Source organism: Syngnathoides biaculeatus, chromosome 17 (genome assembly GCF_019802595.1).
Source record: "Syngnathoides biaculeatus isolate LvHL_M chromosome 17, ASM1980259v1, whole genome shotgun sequence".
NCBI classification, from domain to species: Eukaryota; Metazoa; Chordata; class Actinopteri; order Syngnathiformes; family Syngnathidae; genus Syngnathoides; species Syngnathoides biaculeatus.
In genome coordinates, this window is record NC_084656.1 from 19,561,008 (window position 1) to 19,573,498 (window position 12,491).

Here is a 12,491-nt window from a genome sequence, read left to right on the forward strand (position 1 = left end):
AAGCGCAGGGCAATCGGAGACAGTCAACAGCCACAATCACACCAAGGGGCAATTTAGTCTCCAATTTCTTCTTCTGTACCTTTCGGCTTGTCCCGTTAGGGGTCGTCACAGCTTTTCCATCTAAGCCAATCTGGTGCATCTTCCCCTCTAACCCGAACTGTCCTCATGTCCTCCCTCACAACATCCATCAACCTTTTCTTTGGTCTTCATCTCGCTCTATTCCCTGGAAGCTCCATCCTGACCACCCTCCTACCGATTTCCTCACTCTCTCACCTCTGGACCAAACCATCGAAGTCGAACCTCGTCTCCAAAACATCCGACTTTGGCCGTCCCTCGAATGAGCTCATTTCTAACCCGATCCAACCTGCTCACTCCGAGCGGGAACCTCAACATCTTCATTTCTGCCACCTCCAAGTCTGCTTCCGGTTCTCTCTTCAGTTCCACCGTCGTGGCCGGCCTCACCACTGTTTTATAAACTTTGCCCTTCATCCTAGCGGAGACTCTTCTGTCACATAAAACACCAGACACCTTCCACTTGGACCAGTTTTTCTTCACTTCCTTACCACACTCTCCGTAGCTCTGTATTGTTGACCCCAAATATTTGAAGTCATCCACCATCGTCATCTCTTCTCCGTGGCGCTTCACCCTTCCTCCTCCGCCCCTCACATTCACGCACTTATACTCTGTTTTACTTCGGCTAATCTTCATTCCTCTCCTTTCCGTTGCGTACCTCCACCTTTCTAATTGTTCCTGCGCCTGCTCCCTGCGTTCACTGCAGATCACAATACCGTCTGCGGACATCATAGTCCAGGAGGATCCCAGTCCAACCTCGTCTGTCAGCCTATCCATTACACCCACAAACAGGAAGGGGCTCAGCGCAGATCCCTGATGCAGTCCCACCTCCGCCTTAAATTCAATGATCTCTTTTGAACAGTGACTGTTACATATTTTTTTTTTTTTACATTTGAGCTAATTATCTCACTGTGTGTGTTTCTTTCGGCTTGTCCCTTTCGGGGTCGCCACAGCGTATCATCTCAGATGGACGCATATATACGTTTGGCACAATTTTTACGCCGGATGCCCTTCCTGACGCAACCCTTCTCAGGGAGTGGAGGCCCCAGTGGGATATGAACCCACAACCCCTGGTTTACCAAACCAGTGCTCTAACCACTGAGCTACGGGGCCTCTAGCTAATTATCTCACTACTGTATCATTATTATATTCCTATAGAATGCTAACTTTCTTAGATTAGACAAGACTCAGCAAACCGGTGCGTGCCGCCATCTTTTTAATAGTTCCTCCGCCTGCTCCCTGCGTTCACTGCAGATCACAATATCATCTGCTAACATCATGGTCCAAGGGGATTCCAGTCCAACCTCGTCTGTCAGCCTATCCATTACTACCACAAACAGGAAGGGGCTCAGCGCGGATCCCTGATGCAGTCCCACCTCCACCGTAATTTCTTCTGACACACTTATGGCACATCTAACCGCTGTTTTGTTGCTCTCATACATGACCTGTAATATTCTAACATATTTCTAATCCGTACATCATGGCCGGCCTCACCACTTTTTTGACAAACTTTGCCCTTCATCCTAGCAGAGACTCTTCCGTCACATAAAACACCAGACACCTTCCGCCAGCTCTTCCAACCTCCAATTAATACATTTAATACAATACGGCTTGCAAATGATATTATATCGCCATGTAAGCTAGTGCTAGCATTAGTGCGTAAAAATGCTGGTGTTCCGTTTCATCGTACGCTAAAAGCTTTGGTCAACACCGGTTTGTGTTGACAACAGCAAACGCGCAATCCTATTGGTCGATGTCAAGGTGCGAGGTGTTTTGTCGCTCACGGTCTGGGAAATTGCCCGCGATCGCTAATCGGGCCATAGTCGGGGCTAAATTCCTGTAGTTTGATCTAACGCTCACAAATACACACTAACAGACTCACACAGGGCTGTACACAAACGCACAGACACACACTCCCTTTCTGTCATTGTGTGCGACCGAAAAAAAAGTTTGGAAACGCGGGAGGTGGGCCTTTGACGCGAGCCGCCTGAATAAAACAGATGGCGGCGGACACCGGACGCAGTTCCGGCGACACAGCAGCAGCACAGGTGCGGCATTCAAGGGAGGGGCCTTCAGGTGCATCTTTTCAAAGCAGACACGACGTAGCGCGCGACCGCGGCGGCCGCGGCCGCTCCGGTCCGCGTTCCCGGAGAGCGGCGGCCGTATCGGCGACCTTTGATCAGCGCCGCCGTCGCTCAATTTAACCGCCTCGGTAAAAAGATACACGGCGAACAATAAGCCCCGAAACGCGGCTCGCTCCGAGTCGCCCACCCTAAGGCCCCACCCGGCCTCGCCCTCATTGTCCGCACACGCGGGGGCCGGGACAATGGCGGGCAAGCGGGCGGACTGGGCGGAGGCTCACCGCAAGCCTGGTAACACGAGGAGACACCAAAAGGCCAGGTGAGTGAAAGCCACGTCTGCCTCGCGGGACATGTTTCACGGTCCGGCCGCGTTTTTTTTTTTTTTCGTGGTCGCGCCTCGTCGTCTACGGGTCTCGACGCCCCCCCCCCCCACCCCCGAGGCCAAAACCAAAAAGCTCCCATCTGCTGTGGGAGGGCGAGGGGTGGGGTTTCCAAGTCTTTTCTCTGCCGGGGACCGATGGCCCCGAGCGCTTTGGTTCGCACAAGCCGATCTCGTTTCAATTTTGACACCTCTTTGTTGTTTGTTGTACACTTGCAGCCGCGACAAAGATTTGTGAAACGTGTTGGAAATACGATCACTTGTCTTTCTCTAAAGCTTTGCCCTCTGCGGCCCTTTTTTTTTGTAAATGTTCTTTTTAACGGCTCTCTGAAGGAACGCGTGATTGACGTGGCAAACTTCGGGCAATCGGGACAAATGTTCTCTTGCTCCCAGTCCGAGTCAGTTACTCGAGAAAAGATTATCCGAAGCCGACCGACATCTTGTGGTGTGGGACGTCTTGAGAATGATTATTTTTCTCCCGTCCCGATCTGCTCGGAAAACTGTCAGGGTTGACGGTCGTGGATGTTAAACCCGTTCAATACTACTTCTTCTTCTTCTCTTGTCCTTTCGGCTCGTCCTGATTAGGGGTCGCCAAAGCGTGTCATCGAAACCGATCTCGTGCATCTTCCTCGCTGACACCCGCAGTCTTCATGTCCTCCCTCACAACATCCATCAACCTTTTCTTTGGTCTGGTAGCTCCATCCTCAGCACCCTTCTACCAATATCCTCACTCTCTCGCCTCTGAACATGTCCAAACCATGGAAGTCTGCTCTCTCAAATCTTGTCTCCAAAACATCCAACTTGGGCCGTCCCTCTAAGGATCTCATTTCTAATCCTATCCAACCTGCTCACTTTGAGCGAGGACCTCAACATCTCCAGTTCTGCTTCCGGTTGTCTCTTCAGTTCCACCGTCTCTAAGCCGTACATCATGGCCGGCCTCACCCCTGTTTTATAAGCTTTGCCATTCATCCTGGCAGAGACTCTTCTGTCACATAGAACACCAGACACCTTCCACTTGGACCCGTTTCTTCACCTCCTTACCACACACACACCATTGCTGCGTATTGTTGACCCCGAGTATTTGAAGTCATCCACCCTCGCCATCTCTTCTCCCTGGAGCTTCACCCTTCCCCCTCGCCCCCTCACATTCACGCACTTATACTCTGTTTTACTTCGGCTAATTTTCATTCCTCTCCTTTCCGGTGCGTGCCTCCATCTTTCTAATAGTTCCTCCGCCTGCGTTCACTGCAGATCACAATATCGTCTGCGAACATCATGGTCCAAGGGGATTCCAGTCTAACCTCGTCTGTCAGTCTATCCATTACAGCCGCAGAAGAAGTAGAAGAAGCGAGGGTAACTGTTAGCTCAGTCATTTTGATTGTCTCTCTCTCTCAAACCTTGTCTCCAAAATGTCCAACTTCCACCAAGAACAGTTGGCGGAAGGTGTCTGGTGTTCTATGTGACAGAAGAGTCTCCGTTCAATACTGTCAATAGCAAATCCCTCCGTGTGTAGTCAATACCGAAATGAGGGGAGGAGACCCAAGCGGGGCAAACGGGCAACAATCGGGCCTGATTTGACCATTTTCCTTTGCTTCTGTTCAAAGTCCGCAAAAGGCTGATTATCGGCCGCCTCGAGAAAATGATCCTGACCGATTATTCTGTGGTGAGCTGAGGGCTTTACTGCCTGATCGGCTCCAAAACGTCAAAGAGTAGCAACTACAGTCATCTTTTCCAGAAGCTGGCACCTCCAGTTCTGCTTCCTGTTGGTTCTTCAGCGGCGACGTTTCTAATCCGTCCATCATGGGCGGCCTCACCACTGTTTTAAAGACTAGCGGAGACTCTTCTGTCACGTAGAACACCAGACACCTTCCGCCAACTGTTCCAAGCGGAACAGTTGGCGGAAGGTGTCTGGTGTTCTATGTGACTCCGTTCAATACTGTCGATAGCAAATCCCTACGTGTGTCGTCAATACCGAAATGAGGGGAGGAGACGCAAGCGGGGCAAACACCAACAATCGGGCCAGATTTGAGCATTTTCTTGCGCTTCTATTCAAAGTCAGCAAAGTCCTGATTACCGGCTGCCTCTAGAAGATGATCCTGAGCGATTATTCTGCGGTGTGTGGTGGGCTAAGAATGAGCTTTACTGCCTGATCTGCTCCTAAAACCGTTCACCACAAGAAAAACGCCAAAAGTAGCAAATCCAGTAGTCTTTTCCAGAAGCTGCTGCTGGTTCTACTGCACTCCAAGATCGTTACGTGTGCGGGGTTCTGTGTTTGGATTGGAACACACTCCCAACATAGTATCGTAAAACTGACGGTTCTGCTTTGCTGCCCGCAGTCGGGTCGGCGTTGCACACGAGAATCCGTTCTCGACGCGTAAATAAAGATTCAATGAAAAATATAGTCCGGCCGCTACATTGAAGGTCTCGCGTGCGCGCCGTCCCATCCTCCCGCGGGGCCGGTAGCGTTGTCGCGCCACAGCTGTTTCGGCGTGTCAAGTCAGGCCCGTTCCGCCCGCAACCTGGCACATGCCAACGGTCGGTAACCCGAACCTGAACGCGGAGCATCCTAACCTGCGGTCAGCTCACAAAGACAGCTGTGCCTCACGTTTTTGCGAGCCTCAAAAAGCCGGCGACACGTCTCGGATCTTGTTACAGTTGAGGAAAAGTGCGCTTTTGCTCCGGCAGTCAACCTTTCAAATATGTTTTGGCGACATGTTCCGAGCGGGATGACGGCGTCCTCGGGAGCCGTTCCGCGTCTTGACACCCGAATCCGGACCCCTGACCTCACCGTGCACATTCGGATTCTTGGACTATCAGGTGGACTCACGACAACTATCAAAAAGTTGTCGCTCCGCCCTGCGTGACTCACTACACTTGTTTGCTCCCCGTCCGTCTCACAGGTTAGCAAAACAAACGCCGCCTCGACGGGCCAATCGGACCCGCGATTTTCCCAACGCCCTTTTGGTCCTCAGGTCCAGGCCCGTGTCGACTCATTTTAACCGTCCTATTCCAAGTTTCCGATATTGAATCGGCTCATGTGTAATCAGTCGCTCGAGTCCAACCACCAATTATACAACCGGTAGCTATCGCTAATTTCTCTGACCTTGGAAGTGGAGTTTCCCGTGACCTCCACTCCCGGGCCAACTGATTAGATTATTATGGCATTAAGTCCAATTGTGTTCGCCGGGTCTGTTGTTATGACTTGCTCGTAACGCGCTGTACACGAAGCAAAGTTCAAGGTTGCCTTTTTCGTGACGAGAGAGAGAGACTCGCACACTTCTTTGGCTTTTGTTTTGAGGCCCGGGCAATACCACATGAAATGATCACATTCGGGTTTGCCGAGTCAGGTTTTTAACGCCTTGTCTAATCAAAGAAAGTTAGTGTTCTATAGGAATATAATAATAATACAGTTGTGAGATAATTAGCTCAAATGTAAAAAAAAAAAAAAAAGTATTAGACAGTCACTATTCAAAAGAGATTGTTCAATTTAAGGTGGACTTTGCACCTTGACACCGGCCAATAGGATTGCGCGTTTGCTGTTGTCGACACGAACTGATGTTGAACAAGAATTTTTAGCGTACGATGAAACGGAACACCACCATTTTTACATACTAATGCTAGCACTAGCTTACTAGGCTATGTATTAATTGGAGGTTGGAACAGCCGGCGGAAGGTGTCTGGTGTTTTATGTTACGGAAGAGTCTCTGCTAGGATGAAGGGCAAAGTTTATAAAACAGGGCTGATGTACGGAATAGAGACGGTGGCGCTGAAGAAACAACAGGAAGCAGAATTTGGAGGTGGCAGAAATGAAGATGTTGAGGTTCTCGCTCAGAGTTAGCGTGTTGGAAACGATTAGAACTGACATCATTAGAGGGACGCCCAAAGTTGGACGTTTTGGAGACAAGGTTTGAGAGAGAGACAATCAAAATGACTGAGCTAACAGTTACCCTCGCTTCTTCTACTTCTTCTGCGGCGGTAATGGATAGACTGACAGACGAGGTTAGACTGGAATCCCCTTGGACCATGATGTTCGCAGACGATATTGTGATCTGCAGTGAACGCAGGGAGCAGGCGGAGGAACTATTAGAAAGATGGAGGCACGCACCGGAAAGGAGAGGAATGAAGATTAGCCGAAGTAAAACAGAGTATAAGTGCGTGAATGTGAGGGGCGGAGGAGGAAGGGTGAAGCGCCAGGGAGAAGAGATGGCGAGGGTGGATGACTTCAAATACTCGGGGTCAACAATACGCAGCAATGGTGTGTGTGTGGTAAGGAGGTGAAGAAACGGGTCCAAGTGGAAGGTGTCTGGTGTTCTATGTGACAGAAGAGTCTCTGCCAGGATGAATGGCAAAGCTTATAAAACAGGGGTGAGGCCGGCCACGATGTACGGATTAGAGACGGTGGAACTGAAGAGACAACCGGAAGCAGACTCGGAGGTGGCAGAAATGAAGATGTTGAGGTTCTCGGTTGGATCGGATTAGAAATGAGCTCGTTAGAGGGACGGCCAAAGTTGGATGTTTTGGAGACGACGTTCGAGAGTGCAGACTTCGATGCTTTGGTCCAGAGGTGAGAGAGTGAGGAAATTGGTCGGAGGGTGGTAAGGATGGAGCTGCGAGGGAAGAGAGCGAGATGAAGACCAAAGAAAAGGTTGATGGATGTTGTGAGGGAGGACATGAGGACAGTTCGGGTTAGAGGGGAAGATGCACCAGATTGGCTTAGATGGAAAAGCTGTGACGACCCCTAACGGGACAAGCCGAAAGGTACAGAAGAAGAAGAAGATTCAAAAGAGATTGTTCTGCTTATTCGCTTCACTTTATCAAAGGACGTGGTGGCACTCGAGATCCACACCACGGACGAGCACTTGTATCCGTCTGCACCAGCACGCAAAATTGCTGTGGTCGCGTTTGCGTCATCGCTACTAAAAAATGGCGTCGGGTACTTCAACTCCCTGGAGGAGTCGACGGGGGTACTGCAAATCAGAGATGTATAGCTGGAGTAGAAATGTTCGTTGTGGTAATATTAACAGTGTTCAAAAACCCCTTCGGGGAAGCGACTCCAAGGTGACCGCATGACGTGATTTGGCGACAAGCGACAATGCGGTCATGCCGCCCCGACCAACTCTGGGACGTGATCCGCTCTAGTATTACCGGCCGCCTGTTCGTATACTCGATCTCTCGCAGAGCGTACGCGGGAGGCGGCAACGTGCAAGCGTGCGTGTCGTCTTCAGGCGAACGGGGAACACGAGGTTAGCGGCAGGTTCCTGTTGCCGGGTTGTGCGTTCTTAGAAAGATGGAGAAAATGCAGCGATGGCGACGGCGCTCGACACAGGGAACCGGATCAGAGCCCCGCCAGGTTTACTCCCAAAAACATCCACTGTGTTTGCTTTACTGGTGTGAGCAATTTTGTTACTTTCGACGCTTGTGTAGTCCAAAGACTTCAGGTTAAGAAGTGTTTTTAGTCTAAAATCAGAAAGAAATGTAACAAGCATCTTCCTCAAAGCGTCTTCTGCCGATGCGGGACTTGGCATTCGTCTCCCTGGTAATTGACGTGACAAGCCGAGTGTCACGAACCTCCGGGACTGGGGCGGACCCAAATGCAGGACTTCGAGGCAGAGGCGTAATGTTCAATGTGTGGTTGTTTCCGGAAACCGGGTCATACACGGTGTAACAATCTGACGAGGCAGAGGGACAGAAACGCTAAGCTAGGCGGGATCCAAAAAACATACAGCAAGGGTTCGATGACTCTGGGGCAAACTAACAAGCTCAACAGGACAGGGCACAGAATCGCTGTGACTAGGGTTACTCTAACTTACGCTTAGCGGAGAGTCCCACAGGCAGTGAATGCAACTCACTAACGCAAGGCAACGAACTGGCAAACGCCAGTGACAGAAAGTCCAACTTAAATACCTGTCGAATTACAGTCCCAATGTGAAAACAGCTGTGACCGGTGACGGGTCTCACCGCCCAGAGCAGCGGCCTAGCCGCGCCCCTCTTGGCACCGATATTCACGCACTAATCTTTTTCTTCGACTCTAAATCTGTGCTGATCTAAAATAATAATTAAAAAAAAAATGCAACACTGCGAAGTTCCTGCAATCTCTGAAAACGATGGAACGGAAATTACGCATTTGACCCGGCAATGTCTCCCATTTGTGAAAAAGCTAGCTAATCCCGCTTTGATCTTTCCGTAGCTGACATCATAAAAATAAAAAAAAATTCTTATTCTTAATTCATAATCAAAATTCTTTGGAGAAATCCATGTTGAAATAATCATAACTAGAAAAGGAACACGCTGCCGTGGCGTGTAATACAGAATTCCAGCCGTGGGGGGCGACAGAAGCTACTGATTCCTGCTAGCATTCTTATTTATTTTGTCATGAGCCAACTCTACAGTTATTTATTTATTTTTTTTCCATTTTCATTTTACGAACGTAGTCACAAAACAATTTTAGCCCCGCCCTCTGCCGGATCCGGTGGGGCACTGCCCTCCTTTTTTTTCCCCCCTCAACGCCAAGCGTCCAAGGTTGCAAAGGTTCTCATAAAAATAACTCCATCCGAATCCGTAAGACGAGACCACTTGTATAAAATGCGGTGCCGCTTCCACCCGGAGGAGCTCTTCATCTTTTGAGCATTATTATAAGCATTATTATTATTTTATTTTTTTTAAACTAAGAGGGCAGGCGGGGGCTCTTTGAACTCTAAACGCCATAAAGGCGGAACAAAGTCTGACACCGTGCCACCTCGGCGAGGGGGGTGGAGGGTGGGGTGTATCTTTTAGAAAGTCTTCCGGGTCTTGCTCAATTTTCCCCGTCGGGTTCATCGCCTGCAGCAATGTTGAAGAGGTCTCAGGACTTAAGACTTTGTTTCTATTGCGACCTCAGCAACAGCCGCCGGTCCGTGGGAGAGCGTTTCGTGGAGGGAGTCACGGTCCCTGCCGGGGGGGGGGGGGGGGGTGGTGTTAATTCACCCTTGACCAATAGCGAGTTCTTCACACGGTCCTGCAGGAAGTCACGCGGGACCAGAGCGTCGCTCCAAAAAGCACATTTAAGCGCCGGCGGTAGTCGGCTCATGCGGGATAATCGGGGCAAATTTGGGAACTTGCTTCCCATCCCAAAGCAAAAATGTAGAAAATTTGATCCTGAGCGATTATTTTTGTGATGTTGGGTGCGTTAAGGCGGATTCTTACTTCCGGAATCTGCCGGGGAAAACCCTCGGGGGCATACGATCGGGAATGTTAAACCTGCTCAATATTTATGATCGCAAATCCTGATGCACGTGGTGGTCAACCTAAGGTTTGAGGGGGCACCCAGCCCCAAACAGGAAACACATGTAACGATAATCAAGCCGAATTTCAACATTTTCCCCAATTTTAATCAAACTCAACATGTACACGATTATTGGATTTATCGAAAGATTATCTTGAGGGATTATTCCAAAAACGTTGGGTGTGCTAAGGGTAATTTTTCCGACCCGATCTGAGCAGAAAATGGTAATGGCGGACATCTGTGCTACAAAAATAATGACAATCGCGACAAATTTGAGCATTAATCTCCCCCGGCGACCCGATTATCGCACGTCTCGAAAGATGATCCCTAGTGATCATCCAAGGGGGGAAGTCACCGATGGTGTAGTGGTACACGTGGGATCGATTCCCGCTCAGTGATGGTGTCGGTATAACCCCTGCGACTGACTGGCTACCAGTTCAGGGTGCGGTCCGCCTTTCGCCCGAAGCTAGCTTGCTAGGCTGCAGCTTTCCCACGACCCTTGTGAGGATAAGCGGCTTGGATAATGACATGTCGCGGGTTTTAAGAGATTTTTTTTCCTCCCCCATATGAGAAAACAGATAATCGCAACCTGTTCAATATTTATGAGAAATCAACCGACTTAAAACGTTGCGTCGGGAAGGGCATCCGGCGTAAAAACTGCGCCAAACAAATATGAGCGTGCGTCTGAGATGTCACGTTGTGGCGACCCCCTAACGGGACAAGCCGAAAGGAGAAAAAAAAAATGCAATTGTCTTGAAAAATGTCTTTCCTGAATCATATTTTTCTCTTTTTTTTTCTTCTTCTTCTCTTTTTTTTCCCCCATTCATGTGTGGATGCCCCTTTGGCAAAATGCTGCCTCTCAATGGCCGCTGTCGGTATTACAACAGACCGGACCATGTGCGCATTAGTTCCCCCCCGTTTTTTTTTTTTTTTTTTTTAAATCTCGGTTTATGCGCGGCGCATATCGTACTCGCGGAGGTGCTCAAAGGTTCCGCCGCGGCCTTTCCAGACCACCCCACCCCCCACCCCCCGCTTTAAGTACGGCCGCGTTCGAGATTCAACCTCACTTCCTCTCGTCTATTTTTAACCGTGTCATAGTCCTGCCTGAACCGCGAGAGTACCGAAGTGATCTCATTTACACACCGACACACGAGTGTGTGTATTTTTGCACGCTTACAATCCGAGAGGCTGAAAGATTTGAGCAATGAGCGAAACAGATGCGAGCGCGGCGCCGACCCGAGTGCCACAATGGCTCGGGCATCGGGCGCAGCGCCACGTCCGAACTATGACATGTCCTAATAATGGACCAGCTGACTGGACTTCCTGCTCTCCTTCCCCTCGCGCCGCTTATCCTCGCAAGGGTCGCGGAGCCCATCCCGGCTAGCTCCGGGCGCAACGGAGACGACACCCCCTGAACTGGTCGCCAATCGGATATCGACGCCATCGCCGAGTGGGAATCGATTCAATCACGTGGACTGCTTCAAAAGAATTTCGGATCCGGATCTGGATCCGGATCGATCGTGGCGCCCGCCAGTCGGGTGACAACAGTCAAAAGCCGTTTTTGTGTCCGTGCTACAAATTGATGACGCTCGGAGCAGCGTTAGTCACTTATCTGCGGTCAGGCATCCGCTCAGTCTCTGACGAGTTGGTGCCGAACGGTCTTGTTTTGCGGGGGTCGGTCTTATCTGCACCCGAACGTCTCGTCTGGCGGGTCACAAACCGACGGGGACTTCTCGGTGACTCAACTCCAAGACGAGACAATGAAGCCTCAGTGCGTAAGTCGCAAAAATTAGCCCGACACGTCAAGCTAGTGACATCATCTAGTCGATGAGGCCTCGTAAATGTTTTTTCCGCCAAATTTCTGTGGAACTGACTCGGACCCTAAACCGATCTCCCAAATTCTAAAGCGTGCGTGTTTTCCATGCTTTGACACAAAGTTGTTTTCTTAAGTATCTCCGCAAGCTCCGCTTCGGGCATGTTGACACGTCTCTTGCTCGTTGTTGCCATCAAGACGTCTACGTTAACCCTAAACAGCCCGGCGCCTTCAGAACCGGGTTTCACGGGATCGTACTTGACTTTGGAGTCAGCCAGGCCTCCTTCAAATGTCTGTTTGGAGGGTTCTCCTGCTCTCCTCGACTGGAATACGGAAGAGGGAGCAACTAAGTCTGTTTCTGGCTCGTGCACTGCAGAGTTCATTTGAAGCTTCTTGTTTCTGGATCTCAGAACGGTCCTACACCATCGTACCTGTGTCGGGTGTGCCGTCCCGAAGCTCCTCCTTAGAGGTACTGAAGTCCAATTAGAAGCTCAGTGAGGACACGGCCTTTTCTGGAAATGACCCTAAACTACATACATATGCAAGCGGCTGAAATGAGTTTCCTCCGGGGTCTCCCTTAGAGAACGGGTGAGAAGCTCGGTCATCAGGGAGGGGCTCAGTGTCGGAGCCGCAACTCCTCCGCATTGAGAGGAGCCAGACGAGGTGGCTGGGGCATCCGACCCGGATGCCTCCTGGACGACTCCCCGGTGGGGTGTTCCGGGCACGTCCCACCGGAAAGAGACCCCGAGAACGACCCAGGACACGCCGGAGAGACTATGTCTCTAGGCTGGCTTGGGGAACGCCTCGGGATCCCTCCGGAAGAGCTGGAAGAAGTGGCTGGGGAAAGGGAAGTCTGGGTATCCCTGCTGAAGCTAATTCCCCCGT

General features: G+C 50.4%; 1 protein-coding gene across 1 annotated transcript in view; it reads left to right on the forward strand.

Moving 5' to 3' along the window:
• gdnfa (glial cell derived neurotrophic factor a) overlaps positions 1 to 12,491 on the forward strand; it is a 28,514-nt gene that overhangs the window by 3,647 nt on the left and 12,376 nt on the right. The gene's annotated exons all lie outside the window — the stretch shown is intronic.